The sequence below is a fragment of the Brachypodium distachyon genome, chromosome 2 (assembly GCF_000005505.3).
Source record: "Brachypodium distachyon strain Bd21 chromosome 2, Brachypodium_distachyon_v3.0, whole genome shotgun sequence".
In the NCBI taxonomy this organism is placed as follows: domain Eukaryota; kingdom Viridiplantae; phylum Streptophyta; class Magnoliopsida; order Poales; family Poaceae; genus Brachypodium; species Brachypodium distachyon.
The window spans coordinates 29,931,480-29,948,932 of NC_016132.3; the positions used below are offsets into that span (position 1 = coordinate 29,931,480).

The following is a 17,453-nucleotide window of genomic DNA, read 5'->3' on the forward strand; positions in this document are numbered from 1 at the left end:
ACCGGCACATAGGTTAAAAAAAACATTGAGCATTGATAAGTATGCAAACAATAAACATGGTGTTTTGTTCCTTCAGAATGGTTCGTGGAAAAGTCACGGCAGATGTCGTATATGTGGTGACAAATCCATACCATTTTACATGGTATATGTATCAATTACATTTTGACCATTTAATTGCTATGATGATGTCAGCAAGGGTGGAGCTAGGGAAAAATTAACCAGGTGCACAACTTTGACATACACACAAAAGAAAATGCAATTTGAACCAAAAATATACTTCTAATAATATGTTTCGCAATTCTTAGAATAGCTAGCATGTAGTAGAAAACAAGTAATCTTTAAGCGCGTACCAAAATGAAAAAACTAAGAACGAATCCACTTATCAAAGTTAGTTGGCATTGCCAAAATACATCATCCAGCCTCAAGCACTCGGTAACCTATAAAATTGACAATCTGACTTTAAATTTTCAGCTAAAAAAAGCAAAATGAAGAACGTTACCTTCAATATTTACGCTCTTTTAGTTTCATGAAGCGATCAACCACTTGTTTATTGGTGACTTTTTCATTTGTTCTCTCTCGATATAGCAAATGAGATTATCACTCAAACTATCATCACTGAGCCGATTGCGCAAGTCCATTTCACAAGTTTCTTAACCGAAGAACACCTCTCAAGTGTAGCAGTGGCAATAGGTAATGCAAGTACTAGTTTCAAAAACCGATAAACCAAAGGATAACAAATATGCTTCCTTGTCTCTATCATTTTTTGTGAAAGCTCGTATTCAATCCCCTTTTTCCAATCAATATCTTCTAGACGAACATTCTGTTCTTGTGACGATGATTTTCGTTTCAAAAGAAACCTATCCATGATATTAGGTACCTACATTTGGCAAATAAAATATACAAACTTCTTGATATTTTGAGAGTTTGATCATTGAGCAGCTTAATTAATGGAGCAAAATTGGGGAAGAACGGATCGAGTTCAACGCAAGAATGGATTGGGGAAGAACCTGATCCTGATGGCGTGATGAATTTCGTGCGCAGTGCGCGGCTCCTCGCCGGCTCCGATCCTCAGATCTAGTTCAAGGCGCAGCGGCGGCGGCGGGCCGTGATTTTTTGGTCGAGTTCGAACTTCTGCCTAGAACGGGAAGACCAGACGACGACGTCAGGACGATGGTATCGAGGGGCCAGGGGCGAGTGCGACGGGCGGAATCAGTACGCGCACGATCGATCCATACGATTGATGGACAGACTATTCTAGGGCCTGCAAGTAGCGCCTGGCCTAATAGGCAGGCCTGCTGTCGCATGGGCTTCAGGTTGATGTGGGCTTGGCCGGTTGGAGCCTGAGCCTGGTGCACAGTTGTCACAAATCCCTGGTTCAGCGGCATAAGGCATAATTAGCACTAAATTTTTTTCTTGACCCTGGTGCCTCTGCACCAGGCTGGCTCCACTTAGCTCCGTCCCTGGATGTCAGCCAATAAAATCGAAAGCTTTCACAGTTCTACATGTACCGCACTATCACTGCTCCCAAAAATTATGTACACGACCCCGGGCGGCTGCCCGGGCTGGATGAATTTTTTTAATGCTAATTACTATGGTTATCTAAAGGCTAATTGGTAGCTGTTCATAAGACAAATACTAATCCTTGTATGTCTGCGGTGTTGATGAGATGATCCGAGTGCGTGGAGCTTAAATACAAGCCGACTCACAAAAAAATTTAAGATCTCGTGTTTCAGCGCGAGAGATCAATTAGCACTTAAAAGTTAAAACTCAACCCAGCCTTAAGCTTACGGGCCTGGTGGACTTAAAGGTGGTACGAGAAAAGCCCAATTAGGCGTAATTTATTAGGAGTCCATGTGTGATACGAGGCTGTTGTGGTGGTATCCCGTCACGGATTGCTATCTTTTTTTTAGATAAACAAAATCTTTGTTCAATGGGACTTGATCTAATATATTGCAGTAGGCTTTTTGGCTACTGTATGTTCCTAAAAAAAAATGGGACTTGATCACCGTAGGTAGTCAGATCAATTCTCTTGGACTCAAAGCTAGCTAGTTGCGTAGCCCACGCTGGTTTGAGTTAACCACGTACTGTAGTTAGAGGTGCAACACGGTGACTCTCACGTACCCTTTGATCCTCCTTAGTTCAAACAAATGAACTAGTTTTTCAAAAAGTTATGTCATTTTAAAATTTTAGTTCATTTGTTTGAAGCAAGGAGGGTCAAATTGTACCCCGAGGTCACAAAATTGCAGTTCTAACTGTACTCCATACATACGAGAGCGAAAGAGAAGGCACCCTCGGAACAGCTTTTGCTCTTGTCGTCATGGGAGCGCCGAAGAGATCAGCAGGATCAGGGCGTGTGGCTCTGCGTGGCACAGCGAGACTTTGCGGGCGCGCCGCTCTGAGATCAGGTACATTGATATAATATAATTTCTGAGCAGTTGTTACAGATTTGTTGTCGAATTTCTACATGAGATCGCCGTACTGGGACGTATCATGCATGTACGTAATGCGTGTTGGAAATATGCCTTACAGTTAATAATAAATTTGCTATTATCATATTTCCTTGTTCTTGATAAATGTTTATTGTCCATGCTATAATTGTATTGACAGGAAACTAAATAAATGTGTGGATGAATAAACAAATAACGTGTTCCTAGTACGCCTCTACTAGATTAGCTCATTGATTAAAAGATGGTTAAGATTTCCTAACCATAGACATGTTAACGAGGTCATATCATTGATGGACAGACTCAAACCTAAGCATAGCTTTTGATCGTGTTACTTAAGTTTAAATTGCTAATGATTTTATTATGTCAAGTATCATTTTCTTAGACCATGAGATCATTCCACTCTCTAGTACCAAAAGAATACTTTGTGGACCCAACCGTCATCTCGTAACTGGGTGATCATAAAGGTGCTTCAGGTATCTCGGAAAGTGCTTGTTGGGTTGTATGGATCAAGACTGGAACTTGTTAGCTATTTTGGTCTTGGATACTTAATTACTAGCAATGATGAAAATATAATGGTATCAAGGTTCCAAATATACAAAGACACGTGGTGTCAAGCAATTTTTACTAAATAAATATGTCAGTGTCGCACTACATATTCACGAGACTGCTTACCATTGCACTTTGGTATGAACTTGGAAGTTGCTGTGCTTATTGAAACCTTTGTCTTAAGCTTCTGATTGATTACCATTTGCCTTAAGCTTCCGATTGTTAATCATTGCACTTTGGACATAGGCTTGGCATGGTGTTTTAACTATAGGCTTGACAAGGTTGAATTGACTTGGCATATATAAATTCAATGAAAATAAATATTATGCTTTTATAAAGTGGTATGTTTAATGTAATGTGCTGCAAGCTATTTTGTATTCAAGTATTGATGTAGTTGACAGGGGAGACTATGTCTTGCAACAAATCGTAACAATACTTGATTGTTAGTCATGTGTAGATTACATCATACTTATATACATGTCGAGTACAACTACTTTTTACATGACTTGGATGCACAATTATCATGTTCATGATGTTTCATAATGCTCGTTACAACAAAGAAAAATGAAATATGACAAAATAAACAAAAAAATCGCTTTTAGTTTAAAGAAACATTTTTTGAAGCGGGGGAAATATTTTTGTGTAGTTTTGATGAAATTCTTTGTCAAAGGGGGAGAGATTTCAACTCATATACATACTTTATTGGTGTTTCTCCAACATTTTGATATTTCTCGTTTTCTTTTCAAACCTTGAAAATCTGAGAGTTAAGTGAATGTGTATGCCAATCAATGTTCAATCTATGGTGTTTATGAGATGTTGCCAATGTTTTCATCAAGGGAGAGATTGCGAAATCATAGGTGATGTGTAACATTGGCAAGTGTTTTAGGTGAAACATTGATGTGGATACTTTGGATAATATGGATACTTATATGATGACTTGTATTTTGTTTGGACTTAGTGCTTTGCTAGTGGTGTGTTGATCCATTAGTTTCTTATGTGAAAACATGACGTGAGTTGTGTGGAACTTACCCTGAGTCAAGTCGTGGACTTGTGCTCGTACTGGTTATTTGTGTGTTCGCTTTCAGGTGTTGCCGGAGCTAGAGTACCGTGGTCGATGAAGGGATCGAGGGACGAAGTTTGGGAGAAGCTGAGGTCGAGGGATCAATGTCATGCGGGACGTTCGTGCGAAGGAATAATGAAAGTGAAGACTACGATGATCCGGGAGGGCACCGGTTTGTCGTACGTTGTTTATACCGGAGATGTACGGTATGGAGATATTCGACACGTGATGGTCGAGTTTTGAAGACATCACAAGAAGAGTTGATGGCATGGAGTGGCATCGACGTGAAGACATGTAGGTCCAGCCGTGGCTGGATGAGAGTTGTTTAAAGATTAAACAGTAGCACCATAAAGATGGTGTCCAATGGAAAAGTTGTCCACATTAAAGTTGTGAGCGTCGTCGAGGCGAACAACTTTTCTTTTGGAGTCATCTCAATCCGAGGTCGTATGTGGCCCTCACGGGCAGAATAGCGACCGAGACAGAGGAGTTCGTGTCTGATTCGGACTCGGTTTAGGGTCGCAAATTTTCCCTTATAAATAGAGGGCGTCCTAACTAGGGTTTTACTAAGGACGTGAGGAAACTCAGAGATTTGGATCTAGATCAATTCTTGGAGAGTTTTGGATGCATGGTTGCATCTTTTGTAATCGATCGACATCGTTGCAATTAAGAGATTCGTTGGCGGTGTCATCTTTGTTTTTCTCGGATCATCGTTGCAATTAAAAGATTGCGATTACTTCATCTTTCTTGTTATTCCTCGAAATCGATTATAAATTAATTCTCATGACTTTCTGTGAGCTGTTACTGTTTTGATCATATCTTTTTATTGATACGTCCGATTGAGCTGATTCTTGTTGCGTTAGTTATATAATTTCAATACCTTTATTTTGCATACTCGTAAGTATTTTTTGGTTCATCCAATCAAAATTTACGGCTGTTTTACTATCATGGACAGAAAGGTGATTTAGGGTTTGAACTTTCGGGAAAAGTTTTAATTTGCTTCCGCGCAATCATTCAACCCTCGCCCCCCTTCTGATTGCCTATCTCGATCTCACAGAGATAAATAGATGTTGATAAAATATTGGTTCGAAGTCTCGAATGGGATTCAGTACATCACGAGGAGCTTCGGAATGGTCCGGAGATAAAGATTTATATATGAAAAAGCTGTTTCAGGTTTTCGGAGAAGTTCGGGATATTTTCTGGTATTGACCGAGAGTATTCTAGAAGGTTCTGGAAGTTCTCGGAAGGTTCTGAAATGTTCCGAGTTATTCATGAGAATTTAGTTGGGGTTCTGTTAGATTAATTAATTATCCCCATTAGGGGAAAAGGAAGCCTTCGGTGGAGCTCTCCACCACGTGGTGGAACTCCACGTACGTGGGAATGCCGGGCAGGTCTGGCCAGCCCTAGTTCTTTTTTGGAGGAGGGACAAACCCTGACCACCACCCCCTCTGTAAATAGAGGTGAGGGGCAAGCGGAGAGAACACACCAATCACTCAGCTGGATCTCTCTCCCCTGAGCCCCTCTCCTCCTCCTCTCTCGCACACCGCGAAGCCCTGTCCGCAGAGCTCTCCACCATAGTTACCACCACGCCGTCGGTTCGGTACTGAGATTGATCCCATCGAAAGTTTCACTACGCCAACAACGATCCCGTGACCGTAACGATTTGTGCTCTACGAGGGTATGATGGTCATAATTCCTCTCATTACTTACATCTAATAGATATGATTTTGGGTTTTTTCCGCACTTCTCGTAGAACTTTTTTTGCTTTTCATGCGACGAACCCATCACTGCGTGCCGGCCGGCAGCGTAGCAGCAGCTCGTAGTCGACAATGAGCACGACGACGTGTACACGTACGGCCATGCTCATGCAACCTGTACAGAGAACAGATGGCAAAACGAAAGGAGATTGATTAATTAGATCATGTTCAGCATGCACTGGGCTGGAACAGAGGTCAAGCATATACGCATGAGCAGCACTAGAACATGTGCACCCTTCTTAACTCATTGGTCTACTTGTTGGAACAGAGCTTGCAGTTGCTTGCGCGTATGGCGTCACACAGTTGGTGTTCTATTTTGTTTATTTAGGAAGCTCAGCGATGTCAAGCTCATGGATCCCAGAGGCGGATTTAACCAGTGTAGTATTGCACTGCCTCGTGGGGAATATCAGGACGGTCGTGTCGACTATCATCAAGTAGTAATAATCGATACCGTGAGTAAGCTTAGCGGAATAGAGGCAACCGCTCTGACCGTCGACCCGCGAGCATAATTCTTCCGGTCGCAGACCGAGAAACTTCTAAGGAATCCAGAGGTCGACAACCAGATGCTAGTGACATGAATAAATCCCAGGTAACGTGCCGACATATCAAATAATAAATTTCATAACCCAACGTAGCATTATGGGCACGTTTAAGTCATTAGCTGCATGCCAGCCGTATGTTTGTATGTGGCATGCTAAAAATTGTAGTTAATCGGATTTGTAGCCCCTGAAGCTGAAATAATTGATAAGCAAGAGTAGAACATGACCAGCAAACAGGCTCAGTTCAGTGTCTATGATATAGCTTCCACCAAAGATATATTTTTTGAAGAATCTCACATAGTCATTATTCATCACGTGAAGTTATTTACTCCAAAGTGGGATTTTTTTTATTTTTGAATCAACTCATTACTCAGGTACGTTTCACGTGTGCATTAATTTCCTTGCAGGGTAATGTTGGAGATATAACTTTGCCCCCTGTCAGCATGGAGACTCCAAGAGATGAGGATCCAGTGCTGATGAATCACTTATTTTGGCGTCATGACTTTGAGCCACAATGTGACGTTCATGTCAGGGCTATCAATCCAACCTTCGACGAGTCAAAACGTCACATGGAGACCGTAGAGAAAGCCATCTCATCGACACTAACACATACGGGCTTGGGGAGAAGCCCCGGGGTGCATATAACAGTTTACCCTCCCACAGAATCGATTTGGTTAGTTGCTACTCCCATTATGACACTGATACAGTCTGCCCGACGGCGTACCCTCCTCCAACAACTTTGGACCCTCTAGAAGGTGAACTCGATATTAGCAAGGATTTTGTAGGAGGGTACGCCGTCGGACAAACCGTGTCAGTGTCATAATTGGAGTAGCAACTAAGCTAGTTGATTCGGTAGGAAGGTCAACTATTATATGCACCCCGGTGCTTCTCTCCAAGTCCATATGTGTTAGTGCCGATGAGATGGCTTTCTCTGCACAATCTCCATGTGATATATTTTTGACTCATTGTAGGTTGGATTGATAGCCCCGACCTAGAGGTCACATTGCGGCTCAAACTCACGACGCCAAATAAACGATTCATCATCACTAGATTCCTCATTTCTTAGAGTCTTCAGGCTGACAGGGGGCAAAGTTTTATCTCCAACATTACCCTGCAAAGAAATACACACGTGAAACATACGTGAGTAATGAGTTGATTCAAAAAAAAATTCCCACGTTAGAGTGAACAACTTCACGTGATGATGTATAATGAGGATTTGCTATACATTCTCCAAAAAAAAAAAAACTCTGGTGCAAGCTATCATAGACACTGGACTAAAGCCTATTCGCTAGTCATGTTCTACTCTTGCAAATCAATTATTTCAGGTCCAGGGGCTACAACTGTGATTACTACAAGTTTGAGCAAAGAAGCTAAGGCATAATGCTACATGGGTGCATCAGATTTGCCCTAATACCACATACAAACATGTTGCTGGACTACCAATATAGCTAATGACTTAAACGTGCTGATAATGCTACCTTGGGTTATGATATTAATTACTTGACATGTCAGCATGTTACCTGGGATTTATTCATGCCACTAGCATCTGGCTGTCCACCTCCTGATTCCTCAGAAGTTTCTCGGTCAGTGCGACCGGAAGAATTATGCTCGCGGGCTCGACGGCCAAAGCGATTGGCTTTATTCCGATAAGCTTGCCCACGGAATCAATTATTACGGCCACGTCCGCATTGCTCACGTGCAGTTGGCTAGTTCTGATCATTCTTTCCATGGTCAGGCAAGAAATCATAGCCTTGCTGATGATAGTCACCGCGATTGCCCTGATATCTCCACGAGGCGGGACAACATCCGTAAACTGGTTAAACCTGCCTCTGTAATGAGATCCATGAGAGGAGCCCGACATGACTGAGCTTCCTAAAAAAATAGCACATTATGAAAAGTTTATAAGACCAAGTAAAAAAAAGAAGCTGCAAGCTCTTATCTCAACGAGTAAAGCATGGTGCATGTTCTAGTGGCCTAGCAGCATACATGCGTACATGCTCATGTTCTTTGTTCTAGCTCAATATGCATTCCAATTAATCTCCCTTGTATTCCAATTAATCTCCCTTGTGATCAAAACACAGCTTATTTTCATAGAATTGCTAATGGTAGGAAAAAGAAAAATACCATTTATAATCTAAAGAATGGCGATGTGAACATTGAGAGCACTGAAAATCTCCTTGCTCATGCCACTGCTTATTATAAAGAGTTGTTTGGACCTGTCCTTGGAAACCTTTTCCAGGTACCTCCTAATCTTTGGGCTTCTCATGAGATCCTTAATGCTCAAGATAATGAAGATCTTACTAGACCCTTCCAGATTGAGGAGATAAAACTGGCTTTATTCTCAATGAAACCTAATAAGGCCCTGGTCCTGACAATATTCCTATAGAGTTTTTCCAGGCTATCAGGGATATTATAAAAGCTGATATTATGAAGATGTTACAGGAATTCCATGCTATTAAATTAGAGGTTGAGAGACTCAATTATGGTGTCATCACCTTGTTGCCTAAACTTGCTGGTGCTGACAAGGTTCAATAATTCAGGCCTATTTGTCTGCTGAAATGTATATACAAGTGGATCACTAAAACTATGACTTTGAGGTTGGAACCTTATTCTAACAAACTTATTAGTATTCAGCAAAATGCTTTCATTAAAAAGAGGAATATTATGGATGGGATGCTTACTCTACATGAGGTCATGCATCATACTCATGTTAGGTAGGAAGTTTGTGTTATCCTAAAACTTGATTTCAAAAAGGCCTACGATAAAGTGAATTGGGCTTTCCTTCTATCTTGTATGCAATTAAAAGGGTTTAATGAACAGTGGTGTGGATGGACTGAGAAATTTCTCAAGAATGGCACTATTAGTGTCAAGGTGAATGATACTATTGGACCTTATTTTCAGAGTGCTAAAGGGGTAAGACAGGGTGATCCACTCTGCACTATGTTGTTCAATCTGGCTACTGAAGTTCTTACTAAAATGGTGTTGACCTTGAAAGGTCAATCGAATAACCTATTTATTGGTTTGGCCTCTGATCTTATTGAAAATGGACTGGCAATCTTACAATATGCAGATGAAACTGTGATTTGTCCGCAACATGATGAGGAGAAAGTTGTTAATATGAAACTCTTTGTTGTGTATGTATGCTTGAATTTCTAAAAATTAACTTCATGAAAAGTGAGATTTATCTGATTGGGGGGGCGGGGGGGTAATACTAGTTCAGATATGCTACTTTGTTTGGTTGTCAGATTGGCACTCTACCTCTCAAGTACTTAGGAGTCCCAGTGAGTTTTTCTTCCCTTAACAACAAGGATTGGGATTTCCTTGATATTAAATTCATGAAGAGGCTAGAGGCCTAGAAAGGATGTCGCCTTTCTATGGGTGGTAAAACAGTGTTGCTAAATGTTTGTCTCTCTAGCCTACCTTATCATATGTCTATGTTTTTGCTAAAAAACTTTTATTGAAAAATTGGATAAGCACAAAAGGAAGTTCCTATGGCAAGGGAATGGGAAAAAAAGTATCATCTGGTAAAGTGGGATAGGGTGTGTAGGTCTAAATCCTAAAGGTGGCTTGGGGGTTAAAGATATGAGAAAGCAAAATATAAGCCTTTTATGTAAGTGGTGGTGGAAACTAGATATTGGGCAAGGGCTCTGGCACGCTGTCGTGAGGAGGAAATATCTCACCAATGCCATTTTTCCTACAGTGAAGATGAGGCAGCAAGACTCTCCATGCTAGAAAGCCCTGACGAAAGTTAGAGAATTTTATTTGGCTGGGAGGAAAATTAATCTAGGAAATGGGGACTCCATGAGGTTGTGGGATGGTAATAATGGGCTGCTGTCTATTCAGTTTCCTGATTTATATGACATGTTTATCCCCGGATGTAACTATCAAAGACTTCCTGGATGCTGGTTCTGTTTTGAGGTTTAGGAGGCAACTAAATCCTAATATTTTAGTGCAATGGGGGTTGCTGAGGGCCAAGGTTGAATCTTTTTTATTGTCTAATGAGCAAGATACTGTGAGTTGGAATCTTGGTAAATCTCGCAATTTTACTGTCAAATCTCTTTATCAGTGGCCGGAAAGAAATCTACATGGTGATCACCACAAATGGATTTGAAAGGCTAAAATTCTCCTCATGATTCAATTCTTCCTATGGCTTTTGTTTCAGGATGCTGTACTTACTAGAGAGTGCATAGCATGAAAAATTGGCAAGGTTCAACAATTTGTTTTTTCTGTGGCCAGATTGAATCTGCTAGACATCTTTTCTTTCTTTGCTCTGTCTCCAAAGTGGCTTGGGAAGTGGTGGGAACTTTGCTTGGTACTTTTGTTGTTCCAAATTCTCTTTGGCATTTTTTTGCTTGGATGCATGCTTATCTACCTTGAGGAGATAGATTTTTTGTGGTGGGCCTTGCTGTTATCACCTCGGCAATTTGGAAATGTTGAAATCGTGTTATATTTCAGAACTACAACTCAGGTCTCCTTTTGAGATTATCTTCACTGCATGTGCATACCTTTTATCTTGGGCAGGTCATCACAAGGGGCACGACTTTGAGGCACTGAAAGAGGGCGCCAGGAAGCTGATCGCCAATGTGCAGGAGCTCATGCGGAGTGTAAGACCCCTGATCAGAAATAGACCATCGATTCACCGTACTCAAGCATGTCCCAAAGGATCAACAGCATACATGAGTAAATGATACAAGCGGTTAATCAAATACACGTGGCATTATAAATAAAAGTGACTTATTACATCATCCTGAACATATGGTAAAAAACACAAATGACATAATAGAGTTCACAGATCGGAAATAAAAATAAATAGCATGGTGTGGCGCCAACTCCACAAGCAAAAGTCGACGTAAGTCCAAAACACCGTCACTAGTACTCCTTGTCGTACTCACTGTCGAAACCTGCTGCTCCTGATCATCACAACATAAAAGAAATGGCCACCTGAGTACTTCTCATGGTACTCAGCTCCACCCTACCCTAACCTTAATTTTATGCAAGACTCTATATGAGGCTGTATGATAGAGGCTTGTTTATCATTGCAAAAATAGCAACTATGTCTATACAATTTTATAACAATTCTCCAAAACATTTTAGAAACATTTAACACACAATTTATATAGTATCCGTCCAATGCCGCTCAACAACGACACCGGATAAGCAGCGGGATCCTCATGACCTGGCGGCACAATCGACCATTGTCGACCCAACACACTCACTCACCAACACTGAGAATACAGAGATGACAGGTAGCTGACCCAAAGTGCCACTTCACTCGTCCATGACCGCAGACACCGCTATCCGAATAGTTTTACACTATGCAGAGGTTGTACATTGGACCCACATGAAAACGACGTGTTACCCCATTGCTGTCCTCCCGTCGGAGTAGCAAATGGTGTCGATTACGTGACCTTTCAATCAACGATCCTTAGTATTGTCTCAGCCCGCTAAGGTTTCCCTATAGGAGGTGAGTACGTCCACCAGGGATCGCATCCGTCAAGTCTTCGCAAGACCCAAACAACCACTTGGCCGAGACGCCACCAATTCACGCTAACCTAGTTGGTACGCCGTACCCATATAGGCATGTGGTTGCACTGGTATGGTGAAGTTAGCGGTAATCAGGCATTTTCCCTTATAGGGTACAACGGCAAACCACAAACTCGAGGGACTCCAACCCACTCCACCAATCATCCGATGCCGCCATACCCTTGGTAAGTTAACCAGAATAGTTTTAAAACCCGCCGGCACTTGTCGCACAAGTCCGACCACACACTCAGCATCCAACATGCTCACAATAATTCAGTTTTAAATGAACAACTCACTCTTGATAGTCTTGCACCATCAAAACATACTTGCAAGGAACATGAATTAAATTATTAAGCATGGCTAAGTATCAACAATTCAGGTTAAGGTTCTGCTACTAACAGTAAGTAACATGTCATGGCATCATAATTGATGATAGTCATAAATATTTTGACTCAGAATGCAATTTTGAGTAAATGATTCAGTTTGGGAAAATATAGGATCAGAACAATGTGGTGGCACCTTCAACTTGGATGTGTTCTCCTACGCCTGCTGAACTGTAGCCAAACTCGCCCTCTCCTCCTATACGTCATACATGTATACGCGAATAAAATATATAGCAGAAACTCCAAACAGAACGAATAAAGAGCAACACACAAATCAGCAATTCACAAACATGTATACAACAGTACAGTTCAGCATAGGCTAGAAATACTACAGTTAATCCACAACAGAATACTGATCCTCAAAAAAAATTATACGGCAAACCCATGCAAGGATGACCATTTTATCAATCTGTGCAAAATTAATTAATATACATACAGCAAGAACATGGATATGGATGAATTGATCAGTAGCATGTTCAGAATACTCCTAAAAATATCTAAGATGTCAGGCAATGTAATTTAATGCAGTGAAATTCATGCATATGAATTTTCAGGTCAAACAGATTAACTAAAATGCAAAGTTTGTCTTTTAGAAAATAAAATACTTGCCCAAAAATGGGAATTCGAAAAGGAATGTTTCACTAGCATGAATGTAAGTAAATCTGGGTACTAACATGAATGATAGAACATGTTAGATATTTAATATGCAGCAAGTTTCATACAAAAAGTAAATCTAACGAAGAAGATGAAATCAGCCTATTTATCTCTATATGCAAGAATTGATGTTTTGAGATTTTGAGTTCCAAATCCCTACGAGACTGGTCTATAACCTCTAATCAGTGCCAATGACATTTAGAGATGAAAATAGAACATGGAAACAATAACGGATCGGTGGGGGAAAATACAGAAATTGGAAATATAGGTTTTGGTGTGATTGGATCCGAGTTGCACAATAGTTGATTTGCTGGGTAGAGGATCATTCAAAAGAGATGTTGATTGAACCAGATGCTCACCAATTCGATGAACAGAAGTAGATCAAAGAGAAGAGAACTGGATGGCTGGTGTACGATTAGATGAAAACTGCAGCCCTTCCTTCTTGCCGTGGCCTGGCCTTCCCTTCCCCTGGTGTGCGCTCATGACCGGATGCTCTCCCTGTGATCTAACTTCTTCGGTGCTTTGCTGTGGAGTACTCCTTCGGTGGAGAATGGAGAACGGAAGAGGGATGGTGTTGTGTTTGAAATGGTGAGAGTGGGTGGTGGTTGCTTGGTCGTGAGGGGCAGTTCCACAAGGGAATATAAATGGGAATTAAGAGGATTGTTTTATGGGATTAATGGCTGGGATAAATATGGAGTTAAGGGACACAACTTTTGGACATTTTAGATGATGCGCAAGGGTCATTTGGGCTGTCTCTTGCCTTGACCGAAATACATAAGCAAACATCACCAAGCAAAAATGAATTATATATAGTACTAATTTGTTTTTGGCAAAAAAAATTAACTAAATTCTCCTAAGTAACAAAACACTCTCACAGGCATGATGAAAGTGGTATGTTACACAGTTTCTGCAGGGAAATGTTCCATCAACTGATGATGGTATGGGTGCTCCAACTCTCTCTCTGGCGTCTTGAAGGATGTTTCTGTCTCTCGCGCTAGTTCTGAAGATGCTACTGTTTCTTGCGCTAGTCACTATGTTTTGCTAAGGGGTTCTTTGTATCGCTAGTTTATGTTCTATCTGAACTTTGTAATGTTGGTTTGCTACCTTAAGGGGTTTGTAGGGCAGGGTCAGGTATTTGTCCCATAGTCAGTATCTCGACTGCGAGTACTGGTCAGCGGGTTTCCTACCCACGTATTACTTTTCCACCCTGTTCTTCTATTCTCCCTCTTGTTTCCAGCGTCATTCTAGGTAACAAAAACGTTGTATTTCCATTATTTCGACAATGGAAAGGGGAGAGATCCCAGGTGGAAAAAAATTAATCAATCTCCTTTGTATCTGCCATCTGTAAACTGTATAAGATGCAGATCGCATATGCATGTCTTCGCGTTCATCGTCAACTACAAGGCTGCTATACTGCCTGATGCCTGGCCACGGCATCGCACTTGGCGCAACATCTGGTCGCTTCGTTTGGGATCTTGGAAGTGGCACACCGAGTAAGAATGGTGGTGCCATGTTTGAGACAAGTTCATAGTCCCAGCATGGGAGCTGATTACGATTGGGATCCCACATGAAGACATCGCCAATATCCGACGTAACAGGAGATACGGCTCCCTATACAAACTACGTCGACATACTTTGAACTGCCAAGATAGCCATTCTTGAGTACCTCCCAGTGTGGCGGGGCGTCCACGGGCTCATGGTATCATGGGGATAACCAAATACGGCGAGGGACTTGTCGAACACCGCAAGGAGTCGGTAATACCAGACATAGGTGTACTTGCGTGGGGCATCAACAAAACAATCTTCCGTAGCCATGTGTGTGCCAGGTCATATTCGTATCCATTTGTATAATGTGGCATGGGTTGATATCCAGCGTCTTGGATTGACGGGATGGCAATGGTGATGTTATTGTATAGATTAACCATGTACCAGGACGACCAATCGGAGTCCTGCAGGCTACGGATCAAGGCTACCCAGTTCTGGCTGTTGCCAACCCAGGTGCCGTGGTTTTCGAGGTATGGTGTCGATAAACTTTGGAAGTGGAGTGGGAGGGTTGTCTAGCGGCACAAGGGTGGCAACGAACCCATTATGATCTGCACGACATGTGTGCAGAAAACAGGGATGATTATATGGGAACATCATGGCTGCCTGACTTAAGGGACCACACATGTTTGGGATGGAATCAGCCAGGCGGGATATGGCAATCGGGTCGAATCTATCACAGATTAACTGGAGAGGACTTTTGGTATGTGCATCCAGTCGGCAGGAACGCTATCTGCTCTGTTCCCATCCATGGCGGAATGGCCACCGCATCGATGCCGATTGCAATCTAGGGGGCAGTATATTTTTGAAAGACGAGGGTCGGAGTAGGCGGTTCTTGAGAAAGTACTAGTGCAGGACGCGGAGCGAAGGGGAGGACTAGATGAAGAAGAAGGAAAGCGAGAGCATGGGCAAGTCATTTACGGTGGGTGACATCACAATAACTGCAATGCGGCCACGTCGCGCGAATGGTTGGTGCTGGGGAAACCAGTGTGGTGGTACAACTTCTAAGGTTTCTCGAAATTAAACCGCACGCTGCCAGATTTCCTCTGTCACCGCTTCGTCTATGGATGCTAACGATGAACTCTACCGTACGGTGCCAGAGGATGGATGGCGTTTTACCGTGTGTGGAGCTGACAAAATCAAATGAAGAGTTTGTGGTGGCAGTTTTACGTACGTGAAGGTACGGCGTGCGGACTCCTTTTTTGAAACTATGTGCCATTGTTTCTCTCTAACAAAAAATGCAGACCGTTTTTCTCGCAATGTGACTGATTCATGGTTGCGACTACGTCGCACTCTTCCCGTGTGTGATCGCCTGATGGTTGGCTAAATTGTGTCAGCTTTTGTTGAATTCGTGTTATTGACATCCCGCGGGCCACGGCTGAAAAAAGAAATGACGTTGGATCGTGACGCATGGGCCAGAATGTGTCCAAGCACGTTATTATTTTTGGTTCAGCCACGACAGTGAGACCCGGCGTTCCCCTTCTCCCCGGAGAGGATCGGTGTTGTTTCCTTTCGGGAAGACGTATCAATTTGTGTGGTTGCCGGGATTTGTTTCTGGGGAATGAGTGGTGGGTGTTGGGGGGTTGGGGGGGGGGGGGGCGGGTAGGGTGAATGTTCGCCGTCTTGCAGTGTCCGGGTTGCGCCTTCATGTTACTCAACGAATGTGCTCGCAAAGGCGATCTCTTGGTCAAGGTTTATGTTTTATTGCTGACATATGGCGGGGGCACACGGCGGTTGATGGCTACCTGAGCAGACCCACTAGGGGTGATGCGTTCGTGCGTGTGACCAACGCCGTGACAAGGCATGACGAGCATCGTGTTGGTGAACGTGACGACCGCAGTTAAACGAAAACAGCAGCCACGATGCTCGGCCGGCATTGTGTGTGCAGTGTCGACTACAGATCATGGGTTGCACCTGATCGTACCGTGGATAAACCGGCGGTGCCTTGTTCAAAACGGTCTTACGCCCATATATACCCAGGGAGCGCACAAGGGCAAGAGTCTTGTTGTGGTTCGTAGGGGATTTGGGTGTATAAGAAATTTTTCCGCCACGCCAGGATATCTCTGTGCACACGTTGTGGACGCCCTTTAGGTCAGTCAGAGCCAGCAGCCAACTTTTCTCCATTAGGCCGGCCTTCCATGAGATGACGGCGTACTTCCGAATCATGATCCTGAGGGTTGCGCGTGCCATCTCGTGCTTGCGATGGCAGTGGTTTAGGCGGTAAAGATTCACTTCGTCGAACTGGACCCTGATTGTCTTCCTCAGCACGTTGACCATGTAGTTAGCGGCGTGTTCTTCGACTTCGATGGCGGTAGCAGCCGCTCGCCCAGTTGCTCGGACGGTTTGGACGCATCTAGGGTGACACTTGAGCGGCAGATTCATCTGGACCGCGCAAGTGTGGTTGTCTTCGATTCCTTGCGTCCGATAAGTCGGTGTGGTCGTGCCTAGCCCCTCTGCTGCTTCCGCGAGGACAAGGCGGCGGGGCACACGCACGACTGCTGGCGCTGCAGGCAAATAGAACTGCTTAGCTGGTCGCCGACGAGCGGTGTAGGGCCTGCCCAGATATACGAGAAATAGGTTTCCAGCTCGTGAGCGCGGTGAGAAGGTGGCAATGTTAGCACTCACCGGACGCCTGGATGTCCATATTGTTGCTAGCGGACTTCCTCGGTAGTTTCCGAGGATGAGGGGGGCGCGCCGCGCGCATAATCTTTTTGTTTCTCATCGCCACGAGGGCTGGTAAAATGGGAGGGTGTATGGGCCGACGGCCGATCTTATTTATACTGTTTCGATTCGAAGGCATGTTTCCCTGCGTGCGTACGCGTGATAATGACTGCGTGCCCACGGGTAGACACCCGTTTGGTCAATGCTCGGGGAGTCGGGGGCCTCTTCGCGGCTGCGTCGTGGTGTCACCCGTAGTCCTCCGAGGTTGCCGGTGCACGCGCGGTTTCGGGCCAACCTTTTTTTGCGTTGTTTGTTTTACTTCCTGTGACGTGTCTTGTTTCGGC

General features: G+C 43.3%; 1 long non-coding RNA gene across 1 annotated transcript; it reads right to left on the reverse strand.

Moving 5' to 3' along the window:
- Nucleotides 1–11,043: 11,043 nt before the first annotated feature.
- LOC106866127 lies at nt 11,044–13,560 on the reverse strand. Its single transcript, XR_001406059.2, has 3 exons — nt 13,266–13,560; nt 12,389–12,448; nt 11,044–11,256 (listed from the first exon to the last, which is right to left on the reverse strand). It is a non-coding gene; the product is annotated as an uncharacterized LOC106866127 (long non-coding RNA).
- Between the last annotated feature and the right edge of the window lie 3,893 nt (nt 13,561–17,453).